The following is a 14,929-nucleotide window of genomic DNA, read 5'->3' on the forward strand; positions in this document are numbered from 1 at the left end:
TTTTTAAAGCTATTTCGTAATTGTTTTGTAATTGTTTCGTTATTATTTCCGTATGTCTGGTGCAAGTTTTATAGTTGTTTCCCTCCCCTCTCCCTGGTTGCAAGCGGACGGCATTTCACCCCATTTCCGGGTCCCTGGCCTCTGCTTAAGTGGATCAAATTCTCCTCTCCTCCTGTCGTCACCTCACCTCGTTCCTCACTCTGGCCTGCGTGCATCGGGGAAAGAGACACAGCAATGCAGCACTCAGAGACCTGCCTGTTACCTGCCTAACCTCCTGCCTTCCTGGGCAGGGGTTAAAACTGTTATTATTATTATTATTATTATTATTATTATTAATATTGAGAAGCATTGTCAAACCAGAATAGAGATTTCACCCCTCCTCTCTCTCTCTTTCCCCCCTCTTTCCTTCTCCAGGTTAAAACTATTATATTTATTATATTTATTATTATTATTATTATTATTATTATTAAGAATGGATGGCCATCTTTCAGTAGTGCTTTCACTGTGCCTTACATGCACGAAGGCAGAAAGTGGTTTGTTATTATTATTATTATTATTATTGAGAAGCATTGTCAAACCAGAATAGAGATTTCACCCCTCCTCTCTCTCTCTTTCCCCCCTCTTTCCTTCTCCAGGTTAAAACTATTATATTTATTATATTTATTATTATTATTATTATTATTATTATTATTAAGAATGGATGGCCATCTTTCAGTAGTGCTTTCACTGTGCCTTACATGCACGAAGGCAGAAAGTGGTTTGTTATTATTATTATTATTATTATTATTATTATTATTATTGAGAAGCATTGTCAAACCAGAATAGAGATTTCACCCCTCCTCTCTCTCTCTTTCCCCCCTCTCCTTCTCCGAGGTTAAAACTATTATTTAAAACTATTATTTTCACGTTGCGCAACCGCGTCCGCCATTTTAACGAATTGATTTGTTAATATTAACGAAATTTCGTAAATATCAAACTTTTTAAAAGGAAAATTTCGGAATTCTTTTAAATATCGAAACGCAAAAAACCCCAAAAAACGAATCGATTTTAGAAACAAATTTTTCCGTTGTTACCCAGGCCTAATATATATATATATATATATATATATATATATATATATATACACACACACACGCGCACACGCACACACACACACTAACACATACATACACTGGGTGATCATACTTCAAGATAATTTTTTTAACCATACTAAGAACCAGTATAATTTAGTGTTTTGGGAGACCAAGGTTCGGATCTTTGCTCAGATGTGAAAAATAATTAGGGGATCTTGGGAAAATCACATTCTCTGAGTCCTGAGAGATGTCACTCCACCCACTTTGGGTTTGACCCACCACCTTCTGGTTTTGGGTTCCATGCACCAGCAACATATCAGTCCAAGACTGCTGAAGTCAGATTTATAGTAAATAAGAACCTCCACTAAAAAGGAGGTTTCTCTGTGGCATGTATTTCTCTCTTCTGTTGAAGGAAGGAAGAGGGGGCCAGTAACATGCAGCAAAACAGAATAGAGGAAACCAGATCCTTGTGATATAGTCCCTCTTCTTCTTCCTATGTGCTTCTGCTTTCCTGGTACTTTTTTTCTTTGCCCAGGAAGAACAAAGATTTGCAATACTAGAGAATAGCCCAATCCACTGGATAAATGGAATGGATTGGGATTAATTTCCCCTCTTTCTCATGTGCTGGGAATCTCTGTTTCACCTGGAAAAGGAAGGGAGATCATGGTTGCAAAAGAGACTCAGAAAACGGGTGAATCCAGTTCATCTTCCTATTCCTGTGTAGCATATGTTCCTGGTTTTTTTTTGCCCAGGTGAGCCAAATCTGCCAAGTAAGTGAAGCAGTACAGAATTACCTCTTGCTTTACCTGTGTGTCATGAGTCTCTGTTTTGCCTGGGAAAGGAAAGGAGATACCAAGTTGAACAGAGACTTGTGGCATGCCTCCCAAACAGCCCCCTCACTTCCCAATCTCAGGAGGCAGCAGGTTGAAAACTTACGAATAATCAAAATCACAAGTGTGAAACCTACAAAAGTGGAGGTCCGGCTGTAGAAAATATTATCCTCTCAATGCAGAACAATCCGTCCCAGTGTGTTGCTGAAAATTTACATTGTAGCTTCACATAAAACTTTCAGTAATAAATCATATTCTTCACCATAGACTCCAGTGAGGATGTTATGAATATTTGTTCTCATCCTGTGGATTATAAATCTAACCGTCTGGTGAATTTGCCCTCAAAGTTGAAAATTGTATGCCAATTCCAAAGGAGTAATTAAACCTTTAATCAAATAATAGCTTATGGATAAGAGGTAAATGTACTCTCTTCCAAATAGGTTTTATTCTGAATACCAGTAAACATTAACGTTTAGGAACAAAAAAACTGGCAAATCAGACATTATACCTCCTGCCCCCCCTTCCAAAAAAAACAAACATTGATGCAAATTATCATGCAATGCAATAGTCTACCAAGCACATTAATGATTTGGCACAGGAAGGGGAATGAATATATTGCAGATGGATCATAAAAAATGTTTGTCTTCATATGGTTAGTGTCATTTTGTAACACATTTCATCCAAATAATTACTTACTAATGAATTAAAATGCACCATCTGTCCATTTTGCTACAGGATCCATTTCTGCAGCTAGACTGGAAGGAAAAGACATAAATAGCTACATTAGAACAGTAAATGAGATCACACTCTGTGAAAGAAGGAAAATGCAAATAATCCTCACAAAAAGGTTGCAGATTTGAAGTTTTAGGAAGGACAGGAAATTTCTGTTCACCAATCTAGCTCTTCTCAGATGCTCAGGCAAGAACAGAGTTGGAAACCCACAGCAAAAGGTGTAATAGTATACAAAAAGGAATTTAATTGTATTGAAGATCAACACCCTAACTCCTCCAATGGTCTGACCAACAAACGATTATTTTAATGGAATAGATGGAAGCTTAGAACTTAACTGGATTTCTCTTGATTTATTTCAAAGAGATTCTCTTTCTAGCATCTTTTCTGTGTCCTTTGTCCAATTTGACTTTTGTAAAACACCTCCTGTTTAAGTCTCTTTTCTTCTTTAATCTGTAGACTTGGTTTCTCAATACTTCAAACTTGTTTCTCCAAGTGTGGACTTGGATACTCAATTCAAAGCAGACATTATAGATTATCTGCCTGGATATTCTGAGTTATATGGCTGCAGGGCCATAGCTGGGGGGGAGAGTGGTAATGGTTAAGCACATCCCTCCAAAATGTGTCAGGTAAAAAAAGCAAACCCCGGTTTACTCATGAAATTTAACTGGTTAACCAATTCATGATGAAATCACAGGTTTTTTTAACCTGATACTTTTTTTTGAGGGGGGGGGGGCTTCTAGAACATGGCCATTCAACCTGGAAAACCTACAACAACCCAATGATTCTGGCCATGAAAGCCTTTGACAATACAGTAAACGCTCTATGGGGGCATAACAGGAAATCTGGTGTTTAAATGTATTTTCAGGCATGCTGCAGAGAGAGTAAAAGCCGCACTCAAAACATATTCAGTAACTTGAAAGTGATGAAGCCAAGACTGAAATCCTTACTTTGTCTTTACAACAACTTCTAGACAGTAACAGCAATGAAGATATAACTCCCTTTTTTGTGTCTTCTTGTGAAAACTTTGAACTAGATCTGGTAATATCTGTTTCCTGTTGCTCTGGTGTGTTTTTCTGGTGAGGAGTAAGCATCAGTCTTTCTATTTATTTTTGTCTTCCATTTGTATTTGATTTTCTGCTGTGGAAATTATGGGTGCAAGTCTTTTGACTTTCAGTGTCTAAGTGCAGATCAAAAGGGGAAAAGCACGTACACACTCTGCAGGTGTTGCTTCCTGCTCTGGTTCACCAATTACTTTTACTGACTAGGATGTGCAGAACTGCCAATACGAAAGATAAAAGGCTTTGTTTTGTGAGTAGTATTAACTCCCCAACATATACAGTGTGTAATTATTGATTGCTAAGACTTCTGTATAGCCTTTTATCCTTGAACAAGGCACCTACAGGGGTTTCTGTCCTTTTTATGGAACTGCTCAGTATTTACCAGGGATGTGCCCCAAGCACAAGATTCAGATCAAAATTCCATTTGGAAATTTGTCAAACAATCAGATGTTATTCAAACCAATCTGCCGCTGTCCATTTCGATTTGGATACCCAGTCAAAGCTGAAGGTAAGAATCTGAAGATTACGAATTGAAACCATTTTTAAAGGGGGAGCAGAAGTTACATAGGGGAAAAGGGGTGTTGTGTTAAACATTTTGTCTCCACTGAAGCATTCTGTACAAGAAGAAATAGGAATATTCAAGCAAAACATATTGATGGGTACCAAGGATGAATGCATATGAACAACTGCGATAAAATAGTGGGAATTAAATTTACAATCATGGGAAAGGAAAAATAAACCGGAATAGTACAGTCTTAAGGAGAACAGGTAAACAATCAAAGAAATATGTTAAGAATAAGAATCCTGAGCTAGAGAAACACTGGTGTAAATACAGACCAATTTCATTCTCATATGCAATAACATGTGACATTGCAGGTTTTCTTACTACAGGAGAAGATTATGATGCACTTTCATTTTGTCTGTGTGTGTGTGTGTGTGTGTGTATGTATATGGACTGTCACCTTGTCATGGTGAAGGGGCTTGCATGTTCCAATGAACCTGCGGGCACAACGACTATTCTGCGGGCACAACGACTGATTCTAGTTATGAGATGCTAATGAGTTGTTTACTGATATGTAATTACTTAGTATATTATTGTGTTAATTGTTTTAAATGGTTTGTATGATGCTAGCATTGAATTTTTGCTCTTGCTGTTGTTAACCGCGTTGAGTCGCCTAAGGGCTTAGAAACTGCGATATACAAATAAAGTAAATAAATAAATAAATAAATGACTGGAGTCGTGCACTCCCAGGATTGGCCGCGGGGGAGGTTCCAGACCAACCACAGTCTGACGACCCAAAGATCTCAACGGTGGAGCAGGCGGAGGATAACATGGTACATGTTACAATGGCCGTGAAGGCGGAAGAAGGCTGCAACAGATTGTGAAGCCATGGTAATTGTGTTAAACTACACCACCAGTGGAACCTCACTCTGTGAAGTCTGTGTGTTGATCAGTTGTGCACTGACCTCCACACATTAAAAAAATTCACGCACAGGCATCTTCCAAAGAAAATACAAACAAACCAACAAAAGTCCCATGGCGATCAGCGAGTGGTGACGGGAGCAGGACTGTGAAATCTGGAAGCCCCTAGTCACAGACTGGCACATGGGTGGTGAATACGGACTTAGTCGTTCTACCTCAAGGTCCGAGGCAGTTGAATAGTTCAGCAGCTGTATCCATGACTGAGCAGCCCTTTTTAGGACCCACTCTACTCACCCCACACGAGGGAGGGGCTAGAAAAGTTGCCCTAAACATATTCTGCCTCTCTTATCCCTGACTGAACTGCAGCGTTCAGTGGGGTCACCACCTTGTGGCCAAAAAGAAAAATGAAGTTCAGTACATGGAACGTATGGACACTGATGGACGACACTGAAAGTGAACACCCCAAATGCAGAACTGCCATCATTGCAAGGGAGCTGAGACGCTTTAACATCAACATAGCAGCACTTCAGGAGACCTGGAGAGCAGGAGAGAGACAGCTGAAGGAAGAAAAAGGAGGCTACACCTTCTTCTGGAAGGGACTGCCCGAAGAAAACCAAAGAATGCATGGAGTTGGCTTTGCTATCAGAAATGATCTGGTGAAACATCTGACCAAAGCACCCACTGGCATCAACAAACGACTCTCAACCCTCCAAATTGTACTGGCCAAAAACCAACAGGCAACCATCATAAGTGCCTATGCACCAACACTAGATGCTGATGAAGACGTCAAGGAAAATTTTTACTGTCAGCTGGACATTGTCCTATCGGAGGTACCTAAGGAAGACAAAATCATCCTGCTGGGGGACTTTAATGCAAGAGTCGGGTGAGACTTCATCCTGTGGCCAACGACCATAAGAAAAGACAGGGTTGGAAACAGCAACTCAAATGGCAATCTACTTCTCACCAAATGTGCGGAACACAACCTTGTCATCACCTCTCTTCCACCAGAAAAACAAGCTCAAGACATCATGGAAGCAGCCCCAGTCAAAGCATTGGCACCTCTTAGACTACGTAATCACACGTGCCAGAGACTGCCATGACGTGCTCCTCACAGGAGCCATGACAGGTGCTGATGGCTGCTGGACAGACCACAGGCTAATCCAATCCACGATGGCTATCAAGATCGCTCCCAAGCACAGACTCCAAGGAAGAAAGAAAAGGCGCAAAATGAACACCCAAGCCCTTCAGGAGCCCTGCAGAGGAGCCCTTCTCCAAACAGCACTCAAGGACCATGTACCCACAGAACACCCCGAAAATGTTGAGGAACATTGGAACAAACTGAAGACCTCCATCATCCAAGCCTGCGAAGAAACTATTGGATATCAAACCAAGAAACATCAAGATTAGTTTGATGAAAATGATGAGATCCAACAGCTAATTGACAAAAAAAGGAAAGCCTTCCAAACATGGCAGAGAGACATCAACTGTACTGCTAAGAAAAAGATCTACGCCAGTGCAAAAGCTGGAGTCCAAAGAAGTACAAGAGAACTCAAGAACAACTGGTGGACAAAGAAGGCTGAAGAAATCCAACACCTGGCAGATACCCATGGTATGCCATGGTTTCTTGGTCATCTATGGACCAAGAAACCATGGCATACAGTCTCTCCACTCATCAGATGGAACCAAACTCCTGAAGGACCAAAACTCAATTGCACTATATTGGAAAGAACACTACCAAAGCCTCCAGAACCACAGCTCCAATGTGGCCGAAGAGATTCTCTCACAAATCCCGCAACAACAAACCAGGGATGAACTTGCAGCACTGCCTAGTTTGGAAGAAGTCCGCAATGCCATCAGCCAACAAAAAAATAACAAAGCCAGCAGACCTGATGGGATCCCTGCTGAAATCTTTAAAGAGGAAGGACCTGAGCTGACACAACAACTCCACCGGCTCATAGAAAAAGTGTGGGTGACCGAGAAAATCCCAGCAGATTTCAAGGATGCCACCATCATCACCCTTTTTTAAAAAGGGGAAAGAACAGACTATGGAAACTATCAAGGTATCTCCTTTCTAACCTCAGCTGGGAAAATTCTCACAAGAATCCTTGCAAATCCTTGCAAGAATCCTTCTACCCCTCTCAGAAGACACCCTCCCAGAATCCCAGAATGGCTTCCGCCCCTCCAGAGGAACAGTGGACATGATCTTCACTGCACGACAGCTCCAAGAAAAATGCAGGGAACAAAATCAACCTCTGTACATGGCATTCATTGACCTTGCAGAGGCAGTTGACACAGTGAATCGCAGCGCCCTCTGGACCATCCTCCAAATATCGGGTGCCCTAACAAATTTGTGAACATCCTGCGGCTCCTCCATGATGACATGATGGCAACAGTCTTGGACAGCAATGGCTCCCAAAGTGACCCATTTAAGATGGAATCAGGCGTCAAACAGGGATGTATTATTGCCCCAACTTTATTCTCCATCTTCATCGCTGTGATACTTCACCTTATTGATGGGAAGCTTCCCACCGGAGTGGAAATCATCTATCAGACAAATGGCAAGCTGTTTAACCTCAGCAGACTGAAAGCCAAAACCAAAGCTACAACAACATCTGTTATAGAACTCCAGTATGCTGATGACAATGTCATCTGTGCGCATTCAGAAGAAGATCTACAAGCCACTCTAAACATCTTCGCAGAGCATACGAGAAGCTCGGCCTGTCATTGAACATCGAGAAAACCAAAGTGCTCTTCCAGCAGTCACCAGCCAACCCCTCTCCAATCCCAGAGATACAGCTTAATTGGCAGCCACCTCTCCACCAAAGTCAACATCGACACCGAAATACAACATTGCCTGAGCTCTGCGAGTGCAGCATTTTTCTGAATGAAGCAGAGAGTGTTTGAGGACCGGGACATCTGTAGGGATACCAAGGTGCTTGTCTATAAAGCTATTGTCCTCCCAACCCTGCTATATGCCTGCGAAAAGTGGACTGTCTACAGACATCACATGCAACTCCTGGAACAATTCCATCAGTGCTGCCTCCGGAAAATCCTGCAAATCTCTTGGGAAGACAAGTGGACAAATGTCACTGTGCCGGAAGAAGCAAAGACCACCAGCATTGAAGCGATGGTCCTCCGCCATCAACTCCGCTGGACCGGCCACGTTGTCTGGATGCCCAGCCACCGTCTCCCAAAGCAGTTGCTCTACTCCGAACTCAAGAATGGAAAATGGAATGTTGGTGGGCAGGAAAAGAGATTTAAAGATACGCTCAAAGCCAACCTTAAAATCTCTGGCATAGACACTGAGAACTGTGAAGCCCTGGCCCTTGATCGCTCCAGTTGGAGGTCAGCTGTGACCAGCAGTGCTGCAGAATTTGAAGAGGTAAAAATAGAGGGTGAAAGAGAGAAATATGCCAGGAGGAAGGCGTGTCAAGCCAACCCCGACCGAGACTGCCTTCCACCTGGAAACCAATGCCCTCACTGTGGGAGAAGATGCAGGTCAAGAATAGGGCTCCACAGCCACCCACAGATCCACAAGAATACTGATCATGGAAGACTATCCTACCCGTCCAAAGAGGGATCGCCTAAGCGTGTATGTGAAACATTTGTTTCCACAAAGTCTTGGCTTTTCATATAAATTATGGAAAAGGGGGAATCTGACATTTTGCTACTATGAAAAATAAAAACATTTTCTCCCTTTTAAAATATATCAATTTCTCACAAAAACTTTCTCAACTATGAAAAATTATTTGGTAGACAACCATTTTTTTCAGTTGGGTGACTTGATGTGCCTTTTAAGAAAATCTAAGAAGAGAGCATTATTTACATTTTTAATAGGGAGTCCAAAGAAAGTAGAAGCAAAATAGTGTGAGATTCAAAATTACTTACCCTCAAAGTAATAAACTATATTAACACATATACAATAATATGCCTTAGACCATGCTGTTTAGAAGAGGGGGGCAAAGTACAGATTGGCAGAAATAAAAATAATACTTGCTTAATAGAATGATTAATATAACTCAACCAGTTGAAACCTGACTTGCACAGGAAATGAATTACTGGAAGAAAGTTGGAAGGTACTGCCAAAAATTTTACACAATGTAAACAAATACAATACTGAAATAATTTAAAAAGTTAAGATAAAATGTAATTTCTACTATTCATCATTAACAAAAGAAAAAATGCTACAAGGATAATATTATAATGACTGAATTAATTATTTGGTTGTGGAAAGAAGAAAGAATTTTGAAGCCATGAAAGAAGGGAAACAAACAGAACCTAAAGATCCAGGCAATGCAACAGCATCACTCCAGGCTTGCAGCTTGCTTGCTGCCATTCAGACAACAATTAGAAACTGCCAAAAGAGAACTCAGTGAAGTTAATGAGACACAAAACCTTCTCTCAAGGCACAGTGATAGGAAAGCTCCTGGTAAAATGTGCTCTATGATTAGAAGGTGCAGCTGTCAGAAACCAAACTCAATCCTTTGATTTCTCCTTCTCAACACACACCCTGAATGTTTTCAGAGAAAGGAACACAAAAACAACAAAAGATAATGTACAATCTATCCACATGTACTAATGAGGCAACTCTTTCAGATCTTTTTTAATCATGTCAAGCACTGTGTTACAATCTGCGTAATTTACTGCCTGAAGGCTTTAGCCTATTTTGACATGTTATATTTTGAATATGTCCTGTTTCAATAAGCAAAATATATGCTATTTCAATAAGCAACAAACTTTTCATTTGAATTGTTGAGAGAAATGAGACACAGAGAGAGTTAGAAAGATGTGTTGCCTACAGTGAATATCCCATGAATTTTTTAAGTGATTCAGTCACCATACTCTACTGAATCAAATTCATTACAGTCTTTACTAATTCACGGGGAGACATATAATTTATCTGTAGTCTATTGCATAGCTTCATCTAATTGTTTTGGGAAGGGGGTGAGGAAAAAATCTAGTATTATTTATTCTAAAAACTATGCCCTTTCCATTTGCTAGTGTTAAGCAAAGTTATGGTTATCATGATAAAGAATGGAGAAATTTATGATTGTCATGATGAAGGATGGAAAAATGATGAAGGTTTTAATCATATTTTGAATTGATTTCTGTGGTGTTTCAACTCATCAGTAAATACTTGTAGTACTGTCCTTGTCTGATCCCTTGAAGGGTCAAAATGGTAAGAGGATAATATTTTGTGCCAAACAGAAAAACTGATCATAAAAACCAATTTGTTAATTATTCTGGTTTATCTTTTTTTTCTTTTATAGAACAAAGGAAAATGGGGATATTTCTTAAATTTCCTTCTGGAAGTTGTTAGAGCTTTCAATAAAGTCTGCAAATGTGGCAATGACTGACTATCAATAGGAAAATCCTTGTAGACTTTACTATTGTCTGCTAGCCAATTGTCCAGTAGGGATGCAATTCTTTGTTCATTTTGTTACCAAGGAAAACAATAAATATTTTTAGCAATTTGTGTCCTTTTCTGTTAGATCACACTGCTAGCTCCTATTCATCTTGTGATCAATAGTAATACCAAGGTACTTTTCACATATAGTACTGCTAAGCCATGTATCCCCATCCTATAGCTGTGCATTTGTTTTTCCAGCCTGAATGTAAAATTTTGCATTGCAAAAGCCCTTACACAAGCCTTCAAAAATATATTTGATAGAAGAATGTGAGTTTTTAATGATTTTTTTAAAAGAATAAATGTGTGATAAAGGAAAATTGACAGATTTTGTCTATTTCTAGCAAAACATGACTTCAGACTTGGCCTTTCAGTGGAATGCTGTTCTCCGTTTCCCACAAGAGACAGATGATATAATTCTGTATTCAAAACAAATTAATATTATAATTCAGTTCAGCTATGCAAACTAGTCTTTATCATTTTTAAATGGAAGACACCTGTGCTGCAATAGATAAACACCTGCCCAGCAGAATACACTGAATAACAATGGAGTATTATGCATTTTCCTCCTTTTGCCAAGTTTGAGTTGACAAAATAGTGGCAGTCCAATAATCAAAGTAATATTATCATTCAGGAAAGAATACAAACTGGTGATGTATGAGCTTTTCCCAGTTTGATTTAGAAGGGTGGGGAAGCCAATGAAAATGAAAATTTTCTTTAGCCTGCTTTGAAAATTTAGTCTTTTTCATGATTTTGTAATATTAATGGGATAAAAGGTTTAAATGAATTCCCAATGAACCATCCTATCCTAGCAGCAGCATCTCAGTATATAGAGTCCAGAGACATGTCATCTTCATGATAACTGAGACTGGACTCCAACATCTAGGAAAAAAATGCCTACCTAGATGCACAACCCCTTTCAGAAGTTATAACACATGGACCAATACATTATCAGTTGATAGAGAAATAATGATGATTCTTGCACCTATATTACACAGTTGTTCCGTACTCTGCATGTATTCTCAGAAACACATCTGTGATGGACAAAGCAATGTACATAGAATCCTCCATGTGATCTGCTACACAGGTTTCTTGAATGTGTGAAAGTTTTTGTATGTGACCCTGTATATATTGCTTCCCATGAATAATCTGGAAATTGATCTATCTATCCATCCATCCGAAGAAGCAAGGTAGGTTGGCTTAAACTATCTTTGATGTTTTCCCCACTTTTCTCTCGTGTTTTTTTATGTGCTTCACTTCAACCTGGAAATTGTTGCTACGGTACTCAAGTTCCTATAGAAAGACAGATCTCTTCTAGTTTAGGGGTCATTTGCATTACACAATTCTAGCACTATGATTCCAAAACTACCACAATTCTATCCTATGAAGTCTTGAAACTTGTAGTTTAGAGAGGCATGTTTAGAACTCTCAGCCAAAGGCCTTAAGTACTTCAACAAAGACACTTAAAGTGGAATTATAGTGCTAGAATTACATATGAAAGTAACAATTCCAGCTGAAGAAATAGTTCCAAAGAAAATGTTGCTCGCTTTAAAATATCAGTGAGCAGTTTAAAGAAAAAATATTCATACATCTTTGAAGGCATTATCATTTTTGGCAACATCACTGCTGCAAATACACTATATTCTGCATCCTGCCACTACTTTATTTCATATTCCATTATGGATAGCAGAGCAGTTTCTGCCACATAACATTTACTCACAAAATGTTATACATTAATCACAGGTGTTGAAAGCAGCCAAACAGTGCTGTTTGCGGAAGGGATCACCTCTGTTTAAATGCTTGCAAGCAAGATTGAAGTGAGCACAGCCTCTGATTGCTTCAGTCTTCCCAGCCACTTGAGATGGAAAATAATTTCATTGGAATTGAGATTCTCAATAAAACTATCCATTTCCCACCTGAGACTTGCTGTGACATAAAGTATACCTTGCTTTGGAAACCTGCAAATTTGTGATGCTTGAATTTCCTGAGAAACAAAATTCACCCCCATATATATGCAGTCAATCTTTTGTACGCACAGATTCAACATTCAGCTGTCCATGGCTTGAAAATATTTTTGAAAAAAATCTACAAAGCAAGGCTTGTTTTTTTGCCATTTTATATAAAGTACACCATTTTACCTGACCTTCCTATCCAATGGGATAAGCATCCATAGATTTTGACATCCATGATGGGGTCCTTAAACCAAATCTTAACAGGACCCACTTTGTTTTAAAAAGTGAACAACTAAAATCCCATACAGAAAAGTGCATGAGTTTCAAAGTCACAAAAAGAAGAAAAAACATTTAAGTGTTAGTCCAATAAGGGAAGAATACCAGGGGGATTTAAAAAAGAAATCCAACAGGAATCGGAGCGTTTCACATCTCTACATTTTTGCACAAAAATCATGGCAAAACCCAAACTGCACAAAATTATCACATGTCATGGTGTTCCTAAGTTTTAGGAAACTTTCCCAAACCCTATCCTAGGAAATGAGTTACAGTGAATGATTTTTTTTTTGCATTTCTAGCCTGTCCTAAACCCGTGCCTCATCTTTTCCATCTGAAATATTACATACTGTCTTTCTCTCCCTTATTGAATCTGCAATACACTCATTTCAAAGAAACAACACTTTAGAATAAAAGGTCATATTGTATTGTAAGTTCTCTTCTGATTTCATTTCAATGGCCTTTCATGAAGCAATTGTATGTTTTCAAAAAGTTTAAACTGAAGGAAACTCGAATCTTGATGAAAGGAGCACAAAGCCAGAAATGCACATACTACTCAAAGCTTTCATCATTAATATTTTATGGGCCTCACTGATGTGCCCAAATGTAGAAGGAAAAATTGATCTTCCATTTAAGCTTGCACCTGCAAAGTAATAGGTTTCATCTCTTGATAGAGGAAGGTGAATTGTGAAGTCCACTGAGATGCCAGGAATAAGAAACATACCCATTTTCCTTCATCTTCCACGAGACAAGAAGATATCTTGGAAAAAGCTATTTTTGGGTTGCAAGTCCAAGAATCACATACCTAGCATGCCCAGTGGTCAAATATTTAATCCAAACATAATGACTAAGACCCAGCATTGGGAAAATATGAACATAGTATAGTTTTATTTTTGTAGTTACATTTTGAAGCTATGCTACCAAAGCTTACTTTCTAAGCAGTGCCCTCCATATGCACATTTCAATATTATTGATGAGTTCATGTGTTTGTGTGTGTGTGTGGGGTGGGTGTGTGTGTGTGGAAGGGGGTTAAGCACAGATGCATCCTATCGCTGGAAGCACTGAGACAGGGATCAGTAGAGGCTCCAAGATTCCTGCGAATTCCTCACAAATGTAGTACATTCAGCTACAAGAATAAGCATGCCCACACACACACTTGGGGAGTGGGATAATAGTCACAGAATAACATACATATTGCTCAAGTGACAGCTCCCTGCCATCAGATTTATAACCTAGATAAGACAGTGCACACCACAAAAGGGGGGAAGAGGGTGTAAGCACAGCAGATAGCTGCTCTTCTGTCTCTCAGAGGCCAGAGAAGTGGTTGTTGGAGTATGGAGGGAAGTCTCTAAGCAGCCAATGGATCCAAGGAATGATGGGCCTAGATTTGAATGCTCCTCTCTCCATCAGAGGTCAGAATAATGGAATCTGGAGGGAAAGTTATTGACCAGCAACTGGGGCCAAGGCATTAGGGATCTTTACCTAGTAGCTCTTCTCTCTCTAAAAGGCCAGCTGAATGGGTCCATGTTCATCCTTCAGCTCACTATAAACATAAAATAGATGTGTTGTGGTACTTGTGCTGCTTATGAGTTTATGGGAGATTTTGATCATTATATAGATGGGACAGAAATCTGTCTTACACAAGTACCATAAAAGTTAGTTATGATTGCTTAAATCCAACATATAATACCAAAATTCATTACCAGGATGCAAGCAAATGTTTCTAACCTCTGGACAGTACTCTAAACAACATTATTGGATTTTTTTAAAAAAAATGTTAAAATGGCCAATGGATGGAATCCTCACTAATGTAGTATCGACTGTTTATTAAATAAAAGTTTAACCTCCATTTTTCATTGTTCAAGAACCAAATTTCATCTCTTAGCTCAACAAGAAGAACACAACATATAGATCAAGCAATGTGTGACATGCTAGATTTATCTACATTGAAAAGAATATCAAAGGAACATGATTTTGTTCAAGCATTCACTGAGCTTTCTTAATAATGCATTAAGAACCATTTATATGAACACAGTGAAAGTCCTGCATTAATAAAACAGAGTTAAAATGGTTATCTGATTTCACAATGTCAACAGAAGAAAAACTGCATTGCACTGTTTAATCTGTCTATGCTTTATAAATGTGTTAAATCTGAAGATGATGCATCTGCAGCATGAAGGG

The 14,929-nt window shown here is 39.2% G+C and overlaps 1 protein-coding gene across 8 annotated transcripts in view; it reads right to left on the reverse strand.

Moving 5' to 3' along the window:
- Nucleotides 1–14,929, reverse strand: part of MGAT4C (MGAT4 family member C) — a 491,168-nt gene that overhangs the window by 51,023 nt on the left and 425,216 nt on the right. For 6 of the 8 annotated variants that reach the window (XM_067469123.1, XM_060777362.2, XM_060777359.2 and 3 more), the window contains one exon: nucleotides 2,600–2,658. The exons of the other annotated variants lie outside the window; for them this stretch is intronic. The gene's annotated coding sequence lies outside the window, so the exon portion shown is untranslated. The remainder of the gene's footprint in view (nucleotides 1–2,599; nucleotides 2,659–14,929) is intronic. 8 annotated transcript variants of the gene reach the window in all.

This window comes from Anolis sagrei, chromosome 5 (genome assembly GCF_037176765.1).
Source record: "Anolis sagrei isolate rAnoSag1 chromosome 5, rAnoSag1.mat, whole genome shotgun sequence".
Classification (NCBI taxonomy): Eukaryota; Metazoa; Chordata; class Lepidosauria; order Squamata; family Dactyloidae; genus Anolis; species Anolis sagrei.